Here is a 23815-nt window from a genome sequence, read left to right on the forward strand (position 1 = left end):
TGGGGTTCTGATGGCTGGATGGGAGAAAGACATGGAGTAGACATGAGGAAGAGCTCCATGATGTGAATGCCAATAAACAAAAACCTTTACTGAGGAAGGTGCTACATAAAAGGGAACCTATATGCCAACATTTACAAATTGATGGATTTTTTAAGACAGAGACATTCAAAGATCTTCAAGAGACCTAAAGAAAAACAAAGCAAAGACAACAAAATAAAAAAACCCACTAGACAAGCAGAGATGCTTCCTGGAATGTTTCACAAGGGAGCCATCTAAGTTGAAAAGTGCCTGCCCAGGCAGGTGGGAACAAAGAGACAGAGAAACACCTGATGGTGGAATGCATCATCCTAAAGGACTTTGGAGTTAAGTGGCGAAGACAGTGGAAAAGAGAATAACTATATGGGCCTTGATTAAAGAAAGGAGCAAAAGGAAGAACAAAAATCATGATGTTGAGCACAAAGCTCTGAGACAATAGGAGAGCAGATGCAGATGCCGATACACCCATTAAATTCAAGGGAGAAACCGATTGGATAGACAAGTTTGTTATGCGAAGGCAGAAGGGGAAAAGGCAAAGAAAAAACCAGAGTCCTGAGGTACAGATCCTGTGCATATAAGTCCTAATGTTTATTAATTATTGAGTGAACAAATGAATGAGTTTAGAAGAAGCTTCTCTATGATTAAGTACTTACAGAGATATTGTTTTGGCTTGTTTGATGTTAGGAAAGGAATAGTAAAAATATATAGCTGTAAATACTGTTTACAATGAAAACAACTGATGACTTCTTTCTTAAAGGAAGATGTTAAAAAACAGTTGAAGAAGAAAGTTGGGAGAGTTCCCGTGTTTGGGGAGAAAATGGCTTCTTTCAAAGCTTTATTTCACAGAGTACCCAGGGCTTGGCTTTGAATTAAGCTTAAACCCAGTGCAAGTTTGTGTCATTATCCAGAATAGTATACTCTGCAGTGTTTGTGATTCGCCATCCCCAGGACTTACTTCAGCCCCTCAGCTATCCACATGTGTTCAGGAGAGCTGTTAGTCCAATTATTAAAAATTTGCATTTATCTTCAAGTTTTTTCCCTGACAGATATTTAAAAGTTAACAAACCAGGGATGCACTTTCAGACACTGCTATAGATCCGAAAGACAGCCATCTGCCAGCATCAAGAGACTTCCTCCATAATGGTTGTGGTTTTGTTTTGTGTTGGCAAAGATCAGGAACAAAACTGAATTTTCACAAATACCTCTCTCCTTTTGGTGCCCACCTTCACTGCTTACAGATCACTTTAGTGAAGTTAAAGATGACCCTGATGATTTTTCTCTGTGATCCTAATCTCCTTCTATGAGACCTTCTGTTATGGAACCACCTCCAGAAATAACTCTTCAATGATGAAGGAAAGAGTAGAAACTCTGGGCCATAAAACTGAGAAAAAGGACCCTGCATTTGTTCTAGTGAGGCTTTGGGCAGCTCAGCATTAGTTGCCCTTGAGATTTGGTGTAGAGAAGCACAACTCTTCTTTAGAGAGCTTTAGTTTTTAGATGTGATGGAGCATAAATAGAACTTGTATTATTGCTGAGGGCTCCCAGGAGGAATGTGACCTATAGGCACATGGTAGTAACAGTAAAATTGTAAATGCCTCTTTGAAGAAGTTCCAATACTTTTGGAAATAGAAAAATGATGGATTTGGAACTATATGTAACTAAAAATCCAATGAGATTTGTTGGGTGGGCATTTTAATCATTTCTCTTTTGAGGATAATGATCCTTTCTTTAATTGTTTTATGTTTGATTAGCAGATGGAAAATGATATAGGTGTCAAGCTCCCCCTGCCTGGCTTTCTGTAGAACACTGGTTGGTTGCACATTATAATCACCTGTTCAGGGATGCCTGGGTAGTTCAGTTGGTTAAGCATTGGATCTTGATCTCAACGCAGGTCTTGATCTCAGGGTTGTGAGTTCAAGCCCCGCAACGGGCTCTGTGCTGGGTGTGAAGCCTACTGAAAAAATAAAAACTTAACAAACAAACAAAAAAGAGAATCATCTGGTCGGATTTTAAATATACCAATGCTAGGTGGCCTACCCTAGACTAATTAAGTTAGATTTTCTGAGAGCACTACATGGCAGACCTATGTTTTAAAAAGGTTTTTAGGTGCTTATGAGCAGTTAGGCTCAAGCACTGCTGTTGAAGGAAACAATGGCCTAAGTAAATAAGGTCTATAGAGCGGGAATAAATCAAATGGTAAATAATGTTCCCCAGAGATCTCAAGTTTTCCTCTAGAATAGCAAACTAGAAGCATGACTGGTGTTCCTTTCTTTCCACTTACCTACTGGTTGAGATGCCAAATGTGGATGGCACAATGGACACTGCACTAATCTGTTGAAAAATTGATAGATACGTGGCTTAATGGGTGTTAAAATGGCCTAAAGATGGGTCAAGAGATATTGAGGTAAATAGAATGAAGCTGGAAAAAGCCTATCTGAATCATCAGGAGTTTTAAAGTAGAATATAATTCCATCTCTGCAAAATGTATTAGGTTTCTGGTAAATTTAAAATCGTTATTTCCATAGACGAGCCCTATTCATACAATTAAAGGAGATATCACACCATTAGATAAGCTCAATGTCAGCGATAGCTTCCCAACAATAGCATTTTAGAGTCATGGCACCCTAGAGTTATTCACTGTGCCCACTGTGTACCAAAGAATGTTCTACTAGGATTGCTAAAAATAACTAGAAGAAAAAAGAGAAGAAGTAAAAATTAACGTGTCTCTAACTTTCAGCTCTCTGGAATTCTAAGCCATTTTCTAATGGAGTTAGTGAGAGGTTGCCAGGTGATGAGCTGCCTGCTGAAAGAGAACAGGAGACCATTGATTTCATGATCATTATATACTCACACAATGCTTTATCCTTGTTACAATGCAAAGGACTTTGCAAATTTAGTTGTCTCATCACTTTTCCCAACATTCCCTTGAATGAGAAAATTTAAAAATTTAAAAAATATATATGGCATGACTCCTCCCTGACCTTTCCAAAATAACTCTGTATCTTAAGATACTTCGAACATTATATTTTTACATCTAGTAATTTTTTTATTGTTAAAATATGTAGTAAATTTGCCATATAGCTTACTTATAGATGTACCTGCACTGGACTGTATCTATATTTTCTTGCTAATTATTCACTATTTGAGAGTGCTTTACCCAGGCTGCTGGTTGTCCAGGGTTGGCACCTCCTCTTTTTTCTCTGGCTGAAGGTTTTGGCCCCTCACCTGTCCAGCACTAGTGAGTGTGAGCAGGCAGGCTGAGATGATGAAAAATGCAAATTAGGGAACTCTGTTGTCTCTTAGGTAGCCATGCTGGCTAGAAAAATTTGGCTTATTTATGAATTTCCATCGTCTAAGCTGGCTTGTTCAACTCCTCATGAGGACTATTTACTGGCGCTCTCTCTCTCTTTCTCTCTCTCTCTTTTTTTTGATAGGCCTAAAATGTCTAATCTTGACCCTAATTTTGGAGGTGCTATAGCTGCATGAACCACTGGGATCCTGTTGCCAGCTCTCATGTCTCTGGCTGGCCTGGTCTGCTGTGAGCCAAACTGGAGCAAGGCCTAGGGCAGGAGGAAATCCTTTCCTTGTTTACCTGATCAGGACCTGGCAGCACCAGGGCTGGCCGGTTCTTACTGGGAAAGTGAACAACTAAGGAGGAGGAGAAATAGGGGAGTGACATGTCAGAAAGTTCTGTTTTTCTTTCTACTGCAGTTTGTGGTTTGAAAACCAGTCTTGAGAGGCATCCAGACCCTCTGAGATGAAAACTCACATCATTTTGCATGTCCTGGTGATGGGGGTAGGGGTGGAGGGAGGCAGGGAATTAATATTTTGGATCAGTCAGCTCCTTGCTTGTCCAGGTGTCTTTGGAAACCACCTCTTGTCAAAGGAAAGGAACAAATACAAAGAGAGAAAGTAGGGGGTGGGGGAGGGAGAAACAGAAACAGAGAAAGGCCTTTGCTGAGCCCATGCCTTTGTGCACCGCATTCAAACTGATTTGTACCCTTTGTAGTCTTAATTATTTGTGAGAGTGGGATAACAGGAGTACCCAGCTCACCCATTATTTCCTGCATAAAAAAAGGCACACAGAAGCCGCTGATCATTTTTGAATTAGCAAACATGATACTAAAAAAAAAAAAAAGCATAAAAAAATTCATTAATACCATCAGGGATTAGGAGGCTGATTAAAGTGTAGCTGTTAGCGTATGCAAATGAGCGATAGGCATTTATCGGGGCCTGTGCAAGCTGTCTTGGAGCTGTAAAGCCCATGTATGTTTTTCAGCTGATTAAAATAGTTTTAAGTTCTGGAGAATTTTTTTTTTCTTGTAGGGAATTTTAAAAAGGGACCATCATCTCTGCTTTCCCTTTTGGCGAAATTTCTCTAAAGTATACTCCAACCATTCCACTTGAGTGCACTCTCTCCTGCAGCCTCTTCTCTTTTGAGTGATGAGGATGCTGCATCCCAGTTACAGCAAAGCTGAGCTCTTTTCCATGCTTTCTTTCTAGGGGTTTTCCAGAACTCCTGTGACAGCCAGATGAGTCCCTTAGCAATGGCCCCAAGGGCTTACCAGGACTCTAGGTTCTCCCCCAAGATGACATCCCTCCTTCCCAGGTGAAAAGGTATTTGTCACCCGAGTGCTCCCATATAGGAGAGGAGTCTGTACTTGCTCACTCCAGAGTCTTGGCTATGTGAAGCCAGGAAGGTTGGAGTGAGTGGGAAGGTAAGGGCTGGGAGATTAGGACGGAGCTAAACTGACACAGACACTGAGAGTTGGGTGGTCCTGGCTGCCCTTGGCCTTGAGGCAAAAGCCTGTGACAAAAGGAAGCAGAGAGGGACTTACCCACTTTGGGTCCAAATCCAAATCCCATTTGCAAGACTTTCTATTAGCATTGAAGAGAATTATTTTCACTTCCAGGACTACAGAGGACCACCCACTGACCAGTGGCCTATGGATAATAGTCATAATTACTGTTGTTGTTTATTAAGCAGTGCTAGGCACTGTTTTAAACTCTTTTCTTTTTTTTTTTTCAATATATGAAATTTATTGTCAAATTGGTTTCCATACAACACCCAGTGCTCATCCCAAAAGGTGCAGCCACTCTGGAAAGCAGTGTGGAGTTTCCTCAGAAAATTAAAAATAGACCTACCCTATGACCCAGCAATAGCACTGCTAGGAATTTACCCAAGAGACACAGGAGTACTGATGCATAGGGGCACTTGTACCCCAATGTTTATAGCAGCACTCTCAACAATAGCCAAATTATGGAAAGAGCCTAAATGTCCATCAACTGATGAATGGATAAAGAAATTGTGGTTTATATACACAATGGAGTGTTTTAAACTCTTTTCATGTTTGATCTCATTTGATCTCCACTATGAATATAGGAGGTAATAAGACAGCTCCCATCCTCAATAAAGAACAATATAAATCCAGAATTTTACGCCTTTTCATTGTCTATACTGCCAGCCTATTGGTTTAAGCCACTACCTTTCCTAATTTTGGTCATGCTGTATTTTTCCTAACTGGTTCCTTGCTTGTAATCTTGTTTCTCTCACCTGTCCAGTCTATTCCAAAGATAGCAGGCAGAGGGATGCTTTTATTACAGTCACATCATGTCATCCCCCACTCAAAATCTTCAGCAGTACTTTTATCCTATGGAGTAAAGGCCAAAGCCCTTTCTGTGGCCCACATGGCCACACAATGTACCCTCCTCTTGCCCTCACCTGTTTTCACTCCATCTCCCTTACTACACTCCAGCCATACTCGTTGCCTTGGGTTCCTCAAATGCTCCATTCCTATCTTGCTTGATGTTTTATTCCTCCCATAGCTCTTATTCTTCTAATATAGTTTACACTTATTATGTTTATTGTCTATTGAACACAGCTAGACTATAAACTTCCTGAGGGAAGGGAGTTTGTCTATTTTACTCATGAATGTATCCCCACATATCTAGACTAGGCATTTATTTTGAGCTTAATAGTTACTTGTTTATTAAAGGAATTCCAAAGTAATTTGTAACAGTTCTCATAAAAATAAAATATATGGTGAAAGCCTCAAGAGGCCAGGAACCATGTCTGTCTTGATTATCACACTATCGCTAGCACTTAGCCCATGATAGACAATAAATATTCACTTAGTAAATAAATAATTGTGATGAAAGTTGGCAAACAATATTTCTCTGCAAAAATATCCATCTATTTTTCAGTTCTGGTCGCACTTTTAAAAATAAATAAGCTCGGGGCACCTGGGTAGCTCAGTACTTTGAGTGTCTGACTTTGGCTCAGGTCATGATATCACTGCTTGTGAGTTCGAGTCCTGCTTTGGGCTCTGTGCTGACAGCTCAGAGCCTGGAGCCTACTTCAGATTTTGTCTCTCTGCCCTTCCCCTGCTTGTGCTTTCCTTCTCTCTCAAATAGAAAATAAAACATAAGAAAATAAATAAGCGCAGGCAGTTATATGTAAAGAATGATTCTTTTTAGATCCAAATATTTATTTATTAAAAATATTTTATTTTGTTTATTTTTAGTTTGGCAAAGCCAGGTTTTCCCTGGGAAAGTGTTTTCATTCTCTAGTTTGAGCTGAACCAGAACCACCTGAGTCCCTTTGGGATGGGTAGTCTCCAAGATTCAAAGTTTTATGAGAAACAAAAATCAGAATAAATGCCAATCCCATACTCTGTGTAGGGCCCTGACCCCAAGCCTGAGGTTCTGAGAGGGGTAGCTTCTTGGTTTTGCCACCTCCCAAACCCATCTTCCTGTCTTCTCAGGAGCTTCTGAAGTCCAGGAAAAGGACTTCCCTGGCTCAGTGGGCCATGGCCCAGGAATAAGCTGGCTAGCAGATGGCAACAAACTAGAGCTTGTGGAAACATCAAATGAAGGAGCTGATTTATTGAGCATTAACTTGTTGCCCAATAGTAGCTGTGGGGGTGAGGAATGGCAGAGCAGATGGAAGAAACAGAATGATTTTAAGAGTCTTTGGCCTTAAGGGTTTAAAATGCTAAAATGTTAGTGAATTCAGGCAAACTCATGGGACACCTGAGCCAATGTGGGACCTAGTCCAAGGAGAGGGAGGGGAGTCAGTAAAGGTCTAGGAGGTGCCCTTTAAGGAAAGGATAGATTAAAGCCTGTGTTGGGGAACCATTGCACAGAGCAGGAAAGGGGAGGGAAGAATGATAGTAAGATGATTAGTGTGTTGGAGTGGAGACTAAAGATCAAGTTAGAAAGGTAAATGAAAATCCTTTTGTGGAGTACTTGAACATCATGCTAAGTGTTGCAGGGTTTGCTCTATGGGTAATAGGAAGCTCCTGGAGTAGGGTCAGGACAAAAGTGAGGAGAGGAGGCATCTGCCTCAGGTGCAAAATTTAAGAGGGTAGAAAAAACTCCATAATCAGGATAAATAACACCTTACCAAAATATGTTAAAAACTCAATTTGACAAACTAGAGCCATGCTTTTTGTAAATAAAGTTTTACCCCAAAGAGTTGGAGTTGGGGAATGACATGTTGAAAGGTTCCTATTTTGGAAGGTTGATCTGGTGGTGGAGAGCTCATCTGGCAAGCCTGGTTTGAGACCAGATCCTGCCTCTGCCTCAGTGGCAGGAGAAGTAGCAGGTACTAGGGCTGGGACAGCAAGTGGTCCAGGAAATGCCCCTCATCCTGCTCTCAGCCTATCTTGCTGTTTTTTCCCCTTACCTTTCTGGCTTCTGTTTTCTGCTATTTACTATTCCCCGGGGATGCTGAGACTATCAGAATCTAGTGGGAGATAAGGGTATGTAAACCGTTATCCAAGTCAGAACAAAATAAGGGCTGTAAGAGACATATCAAATAATGTAGAAGGGTTGGTTGATTCCAACTGTAATGGTTCTGAAGGTGGTGGCACCTAAACTAGGCTTTGAATCATGATCTGATTATGGTTTAAATTCTAGCTCTGTCATTTGCTGGCTGTGTTACCTTAGGTAGGTCCTTTGACTTTTTTGGGCCTCATTTTTCATCTCTGTAAAATAGGGATAATAATATTTTTCTCACAGGGTTGTCATGAGGTTTACTTGAAATATTTTAGTATGGTGCTATTGAATATTGTTATTATTTATAATATTTCACAGTTCAGTCACAACATAGTCCATTTCTAAAATAAAAGGTGGTTCTGTGAGTGAAGATAGCACTTTAAACTTTATTTTTCTTGAATGAAGTGTAGCCATTTTCAGGTAGCAGAAAGGTCTGGGTAAAAGCCAGAGTGATTCCTAATGTCAGATTTTCCAATTTGACTAAATTAATAAATAAATCAACTATTACATGCTTATTGAATATCAGTTATTTGTAAACTAGGTATTATGGCTGGCCCTGAGATATACAAGATATAGTCTCTGACCCCAGTGAACCTAAAATCTGGTAGGTAAGACTTGATATAATGGATATCCATTGTTTTTCAGCTTGATATCCATTTTTTTTTTCCATACTAACAGTATCTGGATTTTTTGGTGGGAAGCCACCATATCCTCCTTCTCTCTGTCCAAGACATTGTGTATTGTATTAAAACCAATCTCAGGGGTTGCCTGGCTGGCTCAGTTAGTAGAGCGTGCAACTCTCCATCTCTTGGTTGTGAGTTCTAGCCCCACTTTGGGTGTAGAGATATCTTAAAAAATATAAAATTTTGAAAAAAAAAAAAAAGAACCAATCTCAGTCCAAGTCCTGGATAGACCTTTGGCCCAGCCTCAGCTAATCAGTGCATTGCCTTTGCTTGGCCACCATGATTGGTTCACGGATGGGCACATGACCCAATCGGAGCCAATGAGACTCAATTAGACTTTTGCTGCCCTGCTGTTTTTCCCACTTGATTTAAACCCAACAGGAGGTAAGGTTGAAACTGAACTAAGCATCTTGCCACTATAGAGAAAAGCCATTCTAAAAATGGGACCCAATTGCAGAGCCAGGAGAAAGTAAGAGAGAAAATATCCTACTGGTTATTTGAGCCACAGAACCAAACCATATTTGAACTCAGATATTTTTCAGTTATTGGGCCAACAAATTCCCTTCTTACTTAAGCCAATTTGGGTTCAATGTTCTGTTCCTTGTGACACCAAAAGCATAGTGCAGGTAACTGATGCAGGTAATGTTATATTATGAAAAGACTTATTAGCAAAAAATAAACAACTCCCCTTTTCCTCCCCAAACAAAATACTGATAAATAACAAACAGAAATCTATCATTGTTGGCACATGGGAGCCAAGTAAGTAGTTGGTCATATAAGGCTTATATAAGCTCTCAAGGGCCATTTCTTACCAATGGGAGGGGCACTCATCCAGACAGTCTAGAGTGATGCACAATACAACATAATATAACATTGGCTTAAAACAGAGATGGCAAAACTTTGCAATAAGTTTTGCCTACCCGCCACCACTCCCTGACTTCTCTTCTCTATATGTGTCCTATTCCCAACTCCTTTCAGCATATGTTGTTTGACACAAGCCTCATTTATAACTCTCTAGTGTTCTTCAGCACACTACACAGGAAGAGCAAAAGGCCTTGTAAAATATACACTCCACCTCTTTGCCTTGCTCCCAATAAGGAGACTTCTGATTCTATTCAGTAAAAATCCTAAATTTTTAATTCTTACTAGAGGCAAAATATAGCCATTTGCCTATGACTAACTTACATTTACAAGATATCAATATATCACATTGAGAAGCCTTATGAAGTACTTCCTATACCTCATATTCATTTTCAGATTGTCCACACAGGTTTGTGTTAATTTTATCCTCTTTTCAAATCAAAGATAATGGTGGTACTGTGTTTAATTAGTGGATCTCCATTTCCGGCTTATATGCCTGGATGTTATCTATTGGTCATAATTTAGGGAACTAAATACCAGAAAAACATATTTCTCTATCACTATTCTTATGGACCATACCTTGTTAGTACCACTGATTAGCTGTGTTAAGTCCGAATGGTCAAATCTCTTGTTTGCATTCTTATTTATCTCCTTTTAGAGATTGTCTGCATTATACAAATTGCATTTTTGAGCAAGAGTATAGTAGGTGCAGGCTGAAATTACTGGATCTGGGAAAATAACTGATGGCAAATACCTTTTCTGATAATAGTGCTCAGTCAACATATTGGTACAACTGAACCTAGCATCATGCCAGAGCATCCTCTTTGAAAATTGAATGAATTTTTGTTTATGGTAAACTTACTGTCTTTTTGTCAATACTCACCTCCAGCAGGTGAATTTGAACCTGGTTTTGGTCTTAAAATTTCAAGAGAAACTATAGTGAATGTTTTGTCAAGATATTTGACATCAGTTCCCTTCCTTGTGCCAATAATTCCATCCCTATACCTACAAAACACTTGCTAAAAAGATGTGTTATTTGTATCATGCATGCAGTGCCTAACAGGAGACACACAAGGATGTGAACAAGAGATTTGGTTGTTCTGACCCAGCACAACTAGTGAAGCCTGCTTTGCCTGAGGTGAAGACTGAGGCTCCCACATTTGCTGGTCATGACAAATTGAAATGAGAGAACCTGTCCTTTGTGTCCAATTCAGTGGCATAGATTAAGACCTAGCCATAAACCAGCACTGGTTTCTGCTCCTGATGACACCATTATAATTTTTAAACTTATCATTTATTCATTAATGCAGCCCCAGAGCTTATGGGTTTGTTGACAGAACATAAATACAAACATAAAAATAAATCGCAATCAAAGTCCTTTAGAGCTGCCTGGGACTTCAAGGTCAACTGGTCCAGTCCCCTGTTGCAGTGATGTAGTCATCAGATTCTTTACCTCTATCCTCTAGTCTTCATTTCTTAAGTCTCCTCTAAGATGAAAGGCCTCCATGAGAGGCTCACTAGGTTTTGTTCTTTTATCTGGCCCAAGAGATATTGGTTAAGTTTGCCTTAGGTTTAAGTTAAGTAATTTTACTTAATTAAAGTTAAGTTGCCTTAAGTTTGTCACACCTCAGCTGAGACCTCTCTGTTGCAGGCTGTGGGGCATGTCTCCCTATGGACTTCACACCCTCTAGTCTTCTCAGGCCCAGGTTGAATATGAGGACTTTTCTTCAGCTCTCTTCCAAAGTTGAATTTGCTAGTTCTCTGGTCATTGATGTCACCTAGTTGGGCACCTTTTCCAAAACATCCATGCTTACCTTTAATTGATGTGTGGTGAGGGACAAAATAATAGCATATTGTTGTATCAAATAGCAAGATAAAAATCCTTTCATACATACATACCCTAACACACATACACATGTACACACTCCTTCAAGTTACATGACCTCACACAAGTAACAACTTCTCTGGGATCCAGTTATTTTCTGCAAAGTGATGGTCAGACTAGATGATATCTATGAACTTTTCATGGATCTGTTCTGATAGATGAAGACTAAACACTTATATTCTCAAAGTGAATATAGAAAGTAATTGTACTCAGATATTCCCTCACAAATCAAACCATTTGAGTAGAATGGAAGAAAAAAGGTTTGTTATAAATCTCTTTCCTAGAAGCAGTTTGCCTGTGTGGAGTATGCACCTGATTTCCACTCTTTTAGGAAGCCTTACTTGTAGGCCTTGGATGTACTTAATTGATAGAATAAAAGCTCTTGATGAGCTGGATAGCATGTTAATGAATGGTCTACTTTAAGTACTTTAGAACTGAAGCTTGCTTTTAGTTCCTGCTCCAATGTTATTTTTGATGCAATTTATTTACCTTTGCCTATTTTTCTACCTGTAAATAGGGATCACGTGCTACTTTACAGGAAGTTTGTAAACCAAATGAAGTCTCAGATTTGAATTCCACCACATGTATAGTTCAGAAAGTTTTGTAGGTCACAGCTTTTTATGTGCATGTAGATATTCTGAACTAGATTGCATCCTCTTGAGAATAGTAGTTGAGGCCAGCATTCCCCTCTGACCTTTACCTTAGCATACAGTAGGATTCAGTAAGGCTTGGTGAGTGGTTAACAGTATGCCAGAAACTCATGGGCTAGGTCAAGGCATTCACCCTTTTCCAGTATCAACCAAGAAAGAAGGAAGGAAGGAAGGAAGGAAGGAAGGAAGGAAGGAAGGAAGGAAAGAAAGAAAGAAAGAAAGAAAGAAAGAAAGAAAGAGGCAGGAAGGAAAGGAAAGGAAGATTTCTGATAAGGAATTTTAGTTTTATCTCATTTTAAAAAATTTTTTTTTAACGTTTATTCATTTTTGAGACAGAGACAGAGCATGAATGGGTAAGGTCGGAGAGAGAGAGGGAGACACAGAATCTGAAACAGGCTCCAGGCTCTGAGCTGTCAGCACAGAGCCCGATGCGGGGCTCGAACTCACGGGCCACGAGAACATGACCTGAGCCGAAGTCAGACGCCCAACCGACTGAGCCACCCAGGCGCCCCAGTTTTATCTCATTTTTAACTCTGCCCCCCCTTTTGCTATCAACAATCCTGGTGAACAAACTTAACACTCTGCAGTGTTTAAAGGGAGAGAAAAAGGGGAAACAAGATGGACAACCTCCAGAGTACCATGTATGAAGTATAAATGTAGCATTTGTTCTTCCAGCAAATTCGAAGATATGGTTTCTAGCTAGTTAAATTTTATGACTATAAAACAAGAATAAAGTTTTAGGTGAAAAGTGAGCAATAAGATTATGGAAGATGCTTACAACATTATTTTCATTGTTCAAAAACACCAAAATCAACCTAAGCTAACATGTCTTGCTGATGTCCCTAAAATATTCCATCTTTGGACAGAACCATTAACTATTTTTAAAAAGCCAATAATCAATAAGTCTTAATTTGTTGAACTGACATTTGTGCAGGTTTCATCTAGATGAAATTAATTAGAAAGAAAATGGTTTCTCAGCGTTTGGCGAGAGGAAACGAGTCCGTGGCAAGATAAGTTTGACCCTGTGTCGTGGAAACATTTTAATGAGGTTAAGCCTCAGCGTATTTGGATCTGGCTGCTTGTTGAGTGTGCACTGACATTTCTAATGGGCTACTAGAGGCTTCTGAAATGGGCCAATGACTTTGAAGGCATTTTGTGGGTCACTGAAGTTCTAGGTAGATAGATTGTAATGAGACTGAATAAAATGTATATAGTTTGTGAAATGAACATCTGGGAGAAAGAACTGTGAAGAACAATCTCACCAAGAACACAGCACCCCTCCCTCCACATTTCTCAGCTGATATACTTTATATCTGAGAACACCCTTAATTGAAGTGAAGTCAGATCCTAATTTGCTGGCACCAAAGGACACCATTCCTGTTTAAGGGTCCTCTGCCCAGCCCTGCCTATGCCATTCACCAGGGAAAACCAGGTTCTGAGAAGACTAGGGAAGAGATATTCATCCCACAGCTCTCAGGGGATAGCACTTGCTTTAATTGCTTTAGGAACCCTTTGCATCAATGAGACTAATGGAATTAGACAAGGAAAATACTAGCAAGACTTGATCAAATACATTGGATTTCCCCCTTGCAATATAATTAGGTTAAGAGGAGTGATTTAGAGTAAACCCAAGGTGCTGGCTCATCATTAACCTAAGTCTCCAGGGTAGACCATAAGGGCCTGGATGCTGAGGTTTTTAGTTTTGTGGTTACACGTCACTTGGAAGAAATGCTCTGCAACCTGGTAGGTCAGTTTGCTCAGGCCTACTGCCTTCAGAGGGGTGGTAGAGAATGAACTTGGAGGATCCCTGATCTCAACATGAGATCATCCTTTCTAATGTGGGGCTCTTTTCTCCTCCTCATGTGTCCTTGCTTTCCCTTTTGGGCAGATTTAGAAGGACACTTTCTGTTGGGCAAGGGCTCTCCCAGCAGTTAGAACATGACAGCAGTCAAATGAACAAGGAGGAGACAAGAAGAATAAAAAAAAAAGAGTCATGGCCAAAAATACGTTTGTTTATGAGAGAATATGAGGTTTATGTGAAGCTTTAGAACATGAGCACAACCTAAAAGAGGTTGTGGGCATCAGTAGGGTGTGTACTGCCTTTGTGTTCCTAATTTAGAACGATAACAATAATGAGAGCAGACATCTATTTTGCAATTACTGTATGCCCTGTACTGTGCTAAGCGTTTTATAGGCACTATTTTCTTTAGTGCTCACAGCAACCCCACAAGATACTTTACAGAAAAGGAACTAAGGCACAGAGAGTTTAAGGAATTTACAGAAGGTCACAGCGTTGGCAAGTGGATGAAGCCAGTCTGACTACTATTTTGCTCACCAATTACATCTGCTGTGAGTCATCCAAGTTGGCCTCACTGCTAGAGAACATCTTTCTGGGGGTAGAGTATTAAAGGAATAAATAATGGGCTCCTAGAGGGAATGGTAGGTAAGATTGAGTAAGAAAGTTAGAAAAAGTCCTTAAACATGAAGGGAAATCAACATTAATAGTGGTGACACATGACACCATGGAGAAAGGAGAATTTCTGCATCATTAGAGCTACACAAGTGTGAGATTGTCTTCACACAGAGGGTAAATCTGGCCCCTCCAACTAGACCCCTCCAGAGGCACATGGGGTGAGGTGACAGGAATCCAGATAATCTCCCAGGAAAGAGGAGTATCTTGTAGGTTGGCAGAAGAAGGAAGACAGTGACATGTGCAACCAAATATGGTTCAATCAGAGGTGGGCTGCCTTCTGGGACCATAAACCGAAAACACAGCAAAATAGACTATAAGACTGAAAACACACATTCACTTCCAGCTCTGCTGATTTGCATACCTTCATTTGAAAATATTAATTTAGCCTCCACTGTGTGTCAGGAACTAGGGAGACAAAAGTAATTGAGGTAGCAACTTTTCCTTCAAGAAGCTCAAGTTTGAAAAGATATAAAAGCAAAAATCTCAGCAGAAGGAAACTTATGATTGATGCTATTATGATTTGACAAAAATGTCAAAGTTCAGACCTAGAAGAGGCAGAGGTCAGCCCTATGTGGGGTAGTGTTTGAAGTCCCTCAAAACATGTAATATTTATAAATAAAGACAAGCACTAGGTAGAAGTAGAGAAGAGGAGAAGTAGAGAAGAGTTGGGAAGAGAAAAGGAGAAATCGAGTCCTCTAAATGATTTTCAGTTTTGGGTAGGAAGTTGAAAATGTTGGGAGTAAAGGGAGAATTTTCTTCTTCCCTGTTAGTCTGTTAAAAGAGGCCATGGTCAGTGAAAAATAGATTATGGATGGTATTGAAGAAAAGGATTTGTCTTCCCAACCTACTTAAGAACTGAAGGATAATGACCACATACACATTCCCAGACTGTTTGATTAAAGACTCATACACTTGCTATAGAGCCTTTCAGCCAGAGTAGGAGAGAGAAACATCTAGATAAGCTTGAGAAGCTGGACACATGGGACAATGACGTGTATAATTTGTGAAGAAAAAGCATCATGGCTCACCTGAAAAAGTATATGATGGGGAATCAGATGTGGGTTTTAACTAAGGTTTTGCAATGAATTAGTTATGTGACCTTGGATAATTGACTTCCCCACTCTTGATCTCAGTTTCATTTCATTCTCTGTAAAATGAAGGGGTTGGGCTGGATGGCCATTAAGAGTCTTTGCTGTGACACATTCTAATTTTCTTTTATTCTAATTCTCTGTGAAGTGGGCCATGGATAACATAGCTTCCCAGGGTGTGGGCAAGAAGTTACACACAATAAACAATAGAATAGCATGCAGTGCCTGCACTATGTTGAATACATTGTTAATAAATTTGTAAATGAATTCATGAACTGCTTAAATTGGAAATGAGCCCCTTGTTCTTGGAAGTATTTGAACAGAGGCTGGATTATCCCTGAAGAAAAGAGTTGAAGAGAAGTCTTCTCCTTTGGTTCTGGTGGCTTTTCTGGAGAGTTTTTCTCTTACATGTCAAGTTAGAACTTAATATATACATTAATTGTGGAATTTTTCAAAAGTTCTTTCATGTCTCCCTCTTTTACTCTCTTCCTCTCATTGAGTTCTTCATCTCTTTCAGCAGTTTCTTAGTTGCAAACTTAAGACACAAGTCTTAAGTCTTTCACAAGTCTTTAACCCTGTGATACCCCCTCATGCTTTCTTGAAACCAGTGGGATGTTGAGCTGTTCCAAGGAAACCAGACAACAGACCCAGCTTAGGAAAGAGCTGTTTGTTCCAGAAAACTACTTTAGGACACCCAAGTGTGCTTCTCTCAGCCAGGAGACATGAAGAGTCCCCAAAGTGGCAAGGTGGTGTGCGGAAGCCACGTGTATCTGCTTTTTTAAGAGGTTGCTTTTACCACATTTCCTAGTTTTATCAACAAAACCTGTACTCTGGGTTGCCTTTAGTTTCAAAGGGTCGTTTGGAGTTTGTGCCTCTACATAGTGTATGGAAAGAATAGCTTCCATCCGCCCGTGTGGGGCTGTTGCATTATTCTGCTGACTTTTTTTTTTTTTTTCCCCTGGGCTTGCCTGGGTAATGTTCTTCCCTTACAAATTTCATCTCACTGCACTGTGCATCGAAACGACGCAGTTATGGAGCGCACAGGGAAAAAAATTATAATGCCATTAAAAGTTATCATAAATTTCAGATCAGCATCACTTCTAATCCGATACACAATTTTACTGCCTCTATAAAGTAGGTGATTTGCAGTGGTCTGAGGCGTCTCCTGGAGCGTTTTACTTCTTTTTAAATTAAACACACCAACTTTGTGCTGAATTCAGAGTGTGGACATAAAAAAGGGGGTAAAAAGGAGAGGGAAGGGACATCAGATGGGAATTGCAATTGAATCTTTATATATGCCATCTTGGCACTGTGGTACTAAATATAGTGCCAGGTAAATAGATGTGCTGAAATATTCAGAATAAAAAACAAATGTTCCAATAGCAGAAGCAGTGAGCCCCGAGAATGTTTCCACAGTGGGTGTGCTTAAAATAATAAAATACTGTTGTTTAAAACTACTCAATCCTAGAAAACCCTATGTTGTAAAAAAATATATAGTGCTGGTATATGTGTGAGGGGCTATGTATGCTGAACATATATATGTATATAAAAACTCCTAGGAAATTAAATAGAATATAAGGGGCTTGATTTTACTGGTTGGAAAGTTACACTGATTACTTCTTTGAGGTACATTAACTCTTTCTGAAAGCTTAGGCCATCAGAAGTTGTCATTTACTGAATGGCTACTGAGTATTTTAAAACGTAATGCTCTCAGCAAGGGCTGTCCATTAGCCTACCTATGTACAGATGTGTATACGTGTACATAGAGAGAGGTAGTGCACACCCAATGCTGGTACAAAAAAAAAAAAAAAAAGAACTGTATTCATAAGGTTTCTGGTTGAAAGGATTTGATTGAATTGTGACATTATTTTTCCCTGACACTTAAAGGCAGTTGGTCATATTTAGGTACTGAAAAATATATATTTTCTAAGTGTCTACTTTATGCAGTATTCTGAGATAAATACCAAAGATACAAAGAAGAAAAACTGCATATAGGTATACCCTCAAGAAGCTCACAGTCTAGAAAGGGGAATTTATGCGAATTAAACTTAATTATAGTCGAGTGTTTCGATGTTATTATAGATGTAAATGCTCACTGGGAGTGCACAAAGAGAGAAAGACACATGTCTGCTATGATAAAATTCAATATGGCATCTTTTGTCTCTTTCAAATTGGGTATAAGCTCTCCAGTCCAAATGTTTTTTAACAATGTTAATTGACCAATTAACAAATAATATACCAAACAAATATATATTCAACTCTGGCTACTGTATGTTATTTATTTCCATGCCCCTAGAACTTAACACAGTGTCTGGAACAGCCAGAAATGAACTAAGCATATTTTGAATTAATGAAGCTGTGATACAAAGATGAATAATAATACCCAGCATACAATACACTTTACATTTGAAAGGTATTCTTACTTACGTTATGATGTTTAATCCTCTACAATGAGGTACGTAGAGGATTAAAGTAAGTAAAGTTTATTTTTTAAAAGTAAGTAAAGATCATTTTTACTTTATAAATGAAGAAACAGGTTTTTTGAGGAGTAATGATGTCCCTTAAATACATACCAGGCTGAACTGGATCCAGATCATCTTGTTGCAAGTTCTGTCCTGGTTCTACACCAGCTGGGTTGTGATGCATACTCATAGATCTTGGCATGGATGAGTCATGTGTTGGGCTGCTGGGAGGGCTGTGATAAGATGTTGTGTTATAATGGCTGACTCCCAGTAGAACCAAAGGACCTGTACACAGTTGCCTATAAACTGTGGTGACTAATAATTGCTGTTGTAATGTCCTTTGGATTCACTGTGACAGATCGTATGGAAAGTAAGTTTTGAAAATAATGCAATGACTAGAATCAGTTAACAGTTTATGGGACATGTAATACCTATCAGCACATTATAGTCTCCCCCGATCCTCACTATAATCCTATAAGGTAGGTACTATGATTGTCATCCCTATTTTACAGATGAAGAAACCAAGGAAGAGAGGGATTAAGAAATTTGTCTAAGGTTACATAGGTGAACATTCTGGAGTCAGGATTCTAATTCAGACAGTCTAACTACAGAGTTTGTTGCCTGGAGGTAACAGGACATTATTTATCTAGCTTGTGTTGATTGGGCTGGGTGTCCTCACTATTACTGGAGATAGTGTGCTAAGAGATAGTTGATGGAGGTGAAATGTGACTAACATAAGGAGCAGTCACCCTGTTGTGTGGAAATGAATGAATGAATGAAGTTGTTTCTAGATATATCACCAGAGAAGGATGTATTCCTGATCTCATGAAGGATAATCATATACACATTTCATAATATTTTGTATTTTGAAAACAGGTTATATTTGTACAGCAGTGTTGGCAAAGTTGGGGCTCCTGATGTGAAATATAATCTATTGTGAACTCTAAATATCTATTAACTACCTAATTAATGCATTTAGTGAATTAATTATCAAACATTTGTTAAGGGCCTACTAGTGTACTAGATACTCTGATAGGTGTTTATCATAGAACCATTGTCTTTAATTAAGTCAGACTATCTTACCTGAAACATACAGATGTTTAGCCTTTAAATGAAAATAAGTACCAAGAGTGCTCACTTCGGCAGCACATATACTAAAATTGGAACGATACAGAGAAGATTAGCATGGCCCCTGTGCAAGGATGACACGCAAATTCGTGAAGCTTCCATGTTTTAAAAAAGAAAAAGAAAGTAAGTACCAAGAAATTGGTGATTGCTCTTCATTCCCATGAATAATTGGGTGATACTTAGTTTTGACCTGTAGTTATGATTCTGTTTAAACACAAACTGGAACTGGTTGAATTTGGGACAGATGGTGAAGTCTTACATCTTGCCTAATTTGGGGGGGACCTCTTAAAGGGGGTGAAGGCTTGACCATAGCATTTAGCTGGCTTCAGGGGAAGAAGAGCAGTCTCAGCTGTGGGACTATGTCCTGTGCCTGGCATCCTGGCATCTCCTTAGAGCCCTTGACACATACACATTTATCATCCATCTGAGGAAGGGTGGGACTTGTGACACCCTGAAGTCAAGAGCTTAAATAAAAGTACAATTGACAGTGATGAAATTAGGGTCAGGGAAAGAACTTATCATTAACTAGTCATTAATTAATGAACTTATTAATTAATAATTCATTTCACTTTGTAATAGTTACTTTAAAATAGTTTTAAACAGCTTTCAGATACTTGGTGAGATGACCCAACTAAGCTTAGGGAATATGAGTAGAATTTTTAAAGTGGCATTTTAGTATCCAATTCAAATTAATGAAAACTTCAGTTACTAAAGGATATTACCATCACTTCATAGTGGAGACCAGAAATTTTATTGTATAAGAAAATCTCTATAACAGATTGAGTCAGTTAGAAAGCTATTTAGTTGCAAGTGAAAGAAAGTCAGACTTACAGTGATTTTAATAAATGGGATTTATTTATTTTTTTTTTAATTTTTTTCCCAACGTTTACTTATTTTGGGGACAGAGAGAGACAGAGCAAGAACGGGGGAGGGGCAGAGAAAGAGGGAGACACAGAATCGGAAACAGGCTCCAGGCTCTGAGCCATCAGCCCAGAGCCCGACGCGGGGCTCGAACTCCCGGACCGCGAGATCGTGACCTGGCCGAAGTCGGAAGCTTAACCGACTGCGCCACCCAGGCGCCCCAATAAATGGGATTTAAAAAATATATTTACATTTAACATAAATAGATGTCTCAGATGCCCAGAGATGGGTAGCTGATGGTTTTATTTCAATGTTTCAGTGAAAAAAAGACCTGGTGCTTGTATTTCAATTTAGTTTTCCCCCAGTTGCAATATGGCTTCACTAAGCCAGAACCTAGATTCCATTCAAAGATGGGAAAAGAGAGGTGGAAGCCAGCCACACTGTCTACTTTTATATAAAAGAGCAAAACTTTTCTGAAAAATCCCAGCAAACTGAAGTTTCATCCCATTGTCCAAAGTTGTGTCATGTGGCTACAGCTAGCTGCAAAGCATACTAGGAAAGTGAGCATTCATATGTCCCAGCCTTTGTGTAGAGTCAAGGGGGAAGGGGTTTGGGAATAGATATTGAGTCACTTAGCCTCCAGTGAGGCCTCCTAGATGCACTCATAAATCTTATTCCAAAAGCAGTTAATCTATATAATTAACATATTATCTCTAAAATATATTATGCAGAGTTTCAAACAAATCCAAAAGTAGAGACAATGATATAGTAAATCCTCATGAACCCATCACCCATCTTCAATAAATATGAACTCATGGCCAGTATTGTTTCATATATATCCTTACCATAAACATATCTCTGGATATTTTAAAGCAAATCCTAGACTTTTATCATTTTATCCATAAGTATTTCAGTATATGTCTCCAATAGTTAAGGACTATTTTAAAAGAAAACAGCCATATTACCACTATCACTCCAAAATTAAATTAACAAAAATTCTTTAATATTGTCAAATATATAGTTAGTATTCACATTTTCCCAACTATCTCAGTTTTTGCAGCTTGTTTGAATCAATATATAATGTTTCATTTTCTCTATTATTTTCATGATTTTAGAAAAATTTTAAATTTATGTACTAATAGTAGTGATTGTTTCTGATTGTAGACAAATGTTTATGCACTCAAGTATTTTGAAGTACTTATAAAAGTCAAAATCTATTATGGCAGCCTAAGGTTTGAATAACTGTACAAAAACAATCATATTCTAAAGAGTCTACTAGATTTTGAGTATTGCTTCCTAAAGTCTAGCTTGAGGGTTAAGAGATTGGAAAGTGGGTATATTCCTTTGGAGCAGCTTTGTGCATTGAGGTACCTTAGTCTATAAGCTGTAAGTAAACTTCCAAGTTTGGGGAAAACTTGAAGTATGTGTTCAGGTAGTATCACAGATCTAAATCCTGCTCAGTCTTGTAAGTTTGTTTATTGAAAATGAAGATAGGAGGGTGCTTGGCTGGCTTAGTTGGTGAAGCATGAGACTCTTGATCTCAGGGTTGTGAGTTTGAGCCCCACATTGGGTGTAGAGATTAAAAAATAAAATCATTAAAAAAATCAAGAGTTAGGAACGGCCTTTCTAAATATGAAGTCTTGAAGTCATAAATGAAGAGACTGATAAATTTGAGTACATAATAATAAAATACACGTATATGAATAGAAAGAAAGAAAACCTCAAAACATAAATAAGTTTAAAAGCAAATGAACAAATTAAGGGAAAATGTGCTACTCATATTATGAACAAAGGACAGTCATCAGGCAAGAGATGCTGCTGCTTGAACTGGGACTGTGTGGTAGGGGCAGAGAGAAGTGACTTGGCTTGGAGTATATTGCGGAAGTGGCTCCCACAGGACTTGCTGATGGGTTAGAGTTAAGACAGGAGGGGGAGAACAAATAAGGGATGAATTCTAGGAAAATTGTTGGAAAAAAGACAATTCTCCAAATAAGAGAAAAGAAAATGTGAGAAGTAGTATGTTAACTGTTCCCCTATGAATGCCAGGAATATAAAACTTCAGTGAGTATACTGAAATAGCCATAGGTGATGGCCTTGCCATTCCAGATCATGGATGAATGGCTTTAGCCAAGAGGTAAAATCAGATATGTGTTGTGTAGGAAACAGTAGCTCTGGAGTTGGGAGGCCCTATACAATGGTTCCAACTCTGCCCTTTACTTCCTATATGATCCTGAGCTAACTTGCCAACTCAAGGCCTCTGAGCCTCTATTTCCTCAGAGGTAGAATCAGTCTAATACCCTAATAATGAGTTTGTTTCACAGTGTAGGTATAGACTTTTGTTATGCTTCCTAATTATGTGACATTTATCTAGTGATTTATTTCCACTAACAATTTGGTTTTAAAAAGTTCTATATTTATAGAATTAGGATTACATGCCTAAAAATTATTGAATAAAAAGTTTTTTCTCTACCTTTCAAGAAAGCAGGACTCCTTAGAGGAACCATTTGTCAGGGATCTTGCATGATGATATGCTTCCATCTTTAATGTCAATTTTGATTATCTCAATGTCAGTGTTTCGTTAACTGGGAAAGACTAGGCACCATCGCTCAGTGGGAAATATCAGACCTCTCCCTATTAAAAATATATTTATTCAGGTTTAACATAGATACAATATTTAAAGTTTACTGCACATATTTAAAAGTTTATAATTTGATAAGTTAGATATATGCATACACCTATGAAACCATCACAACAAGGAAAATAATGAATATATTCATTGCCCCCATAAGTTTCTTTCTGCCTCCTTGTAATTCCTACATTTCACTTCTTCCCATATCCCCGGCCCCCATCTCTAGCAAAGCATTGATCTTCTGTCCCTATAGTTTAGTTATATTATCTAGAATTTAGTGTAAATGTAATCATATAGTATTTACTCCTTTATTATCTTGCTTCTTACACTTAGTATGATTATTTTGAGATCCATCCATGTTGTTAAATGTATTACTAGTTCATTTCATTGCTGAGTAATATTTCATTGTGTGGATATATCAGAATGTATTTATGTTCATCTGCTAGTGGACATTTGGGTTGTTTCTAGTTTTTGGATATTAGGAATAAAGCTACTATGAACATTTAAATACAAATGTTTGAATGGAAGTATGTTTATTTCTTTGTCTAGATCCATATTTCCATCTGGTGTTATTTTCCTTCAGTGTAAAGGATCTCTTTTAGCTTTTTTTTTCTGCAATGCAGGTCTATTGGTGATCAGTTCTTTCAGCTTTTTCTCAAAACATCAATTTCTCTCCCACTTTTTCCTTTCATATCAACTATTTTTTGTAAGATATTTTTGTTAGGTATAGAATTCTAGATTAATTTTTTCTCTAGTACTTTACAGATTGTCTTCTTGTATTATTTCTGATAAGAAACCTTCTGTCATCCTTATCTTAATCCTCTGTACAAGTCCTTTTTTCCTCTGGGTGTTTAAAAAAAGTTTTTTTAATGTTTACTTTTGAGAGAGAGAGAGAGCGAGCAAACAGGGGAGGGCCAGAGAGAGAGGGAGACGCAGAATCTGAAGCAGGCTCCAGGTTCCATGTGGTCAGCATAGAGCCCGATGCAGAGATCAAATTCACAAAGTGGGGCTTAAACTCATGAACTGTGAGATCATGACCTGAGCCAAAGTCAGACACTCAACTGACTGAGCCACCCAGGTGCCCCTTTCCTCTGGGTGTTTTGATGGCTTCTATTTATCACTCATTATCAGCAATTTTATTATGTATGCCTTGGTGTAGTTACCTTCATGTTTTTTTTTTTTTGTCCTTGGAGTCCTTAAGCTTTTGAGTCTGTGAATTTCCAGTTTTAATTAAATGTAGAAAATTTCAATCATTATTTATTTAAACATTTTTTTTCCTC

At 38.6% G+C, this 23815-nt stretch overlaps 1 non-coding gene and 1 pseudogene across 1 annotated transcript; both read left to right on the forward strand.

The window, feature by feature from the left end:
* Nucleotides 1-23815, forward strand: part of LOC121034181 (60S ribosomal protein L6-like) — a 61485-nt pseudogene that overhangs the window by 6023 nt on the left and 31647 nt on the right.
* On the forward strand, nt 19048-19154 carry LOC121034301 (U6 spliceosomal RNA). The gene has a single exon (XR_005792370.1). It is a non-coding gene; the product is annotated as a U6 spliceosomal RNA (small nuclear RNA).

This window comes from Herpailurus yagouaroundi, unplaced genomic scaffold (genome assembly GCF_014898765.1).
Source record: "Herpailurus yagouaroundi ecotype Mexico unplaced genomic scaffold, PumYag 159, whole genome shotgun sequence".
Lineage (NCBI taxonomy): Eukaryota > Metazoa > Chordata > Mammalia > Carnivora > Felidae > Herpailurus > Herpailurus yagouaroundi.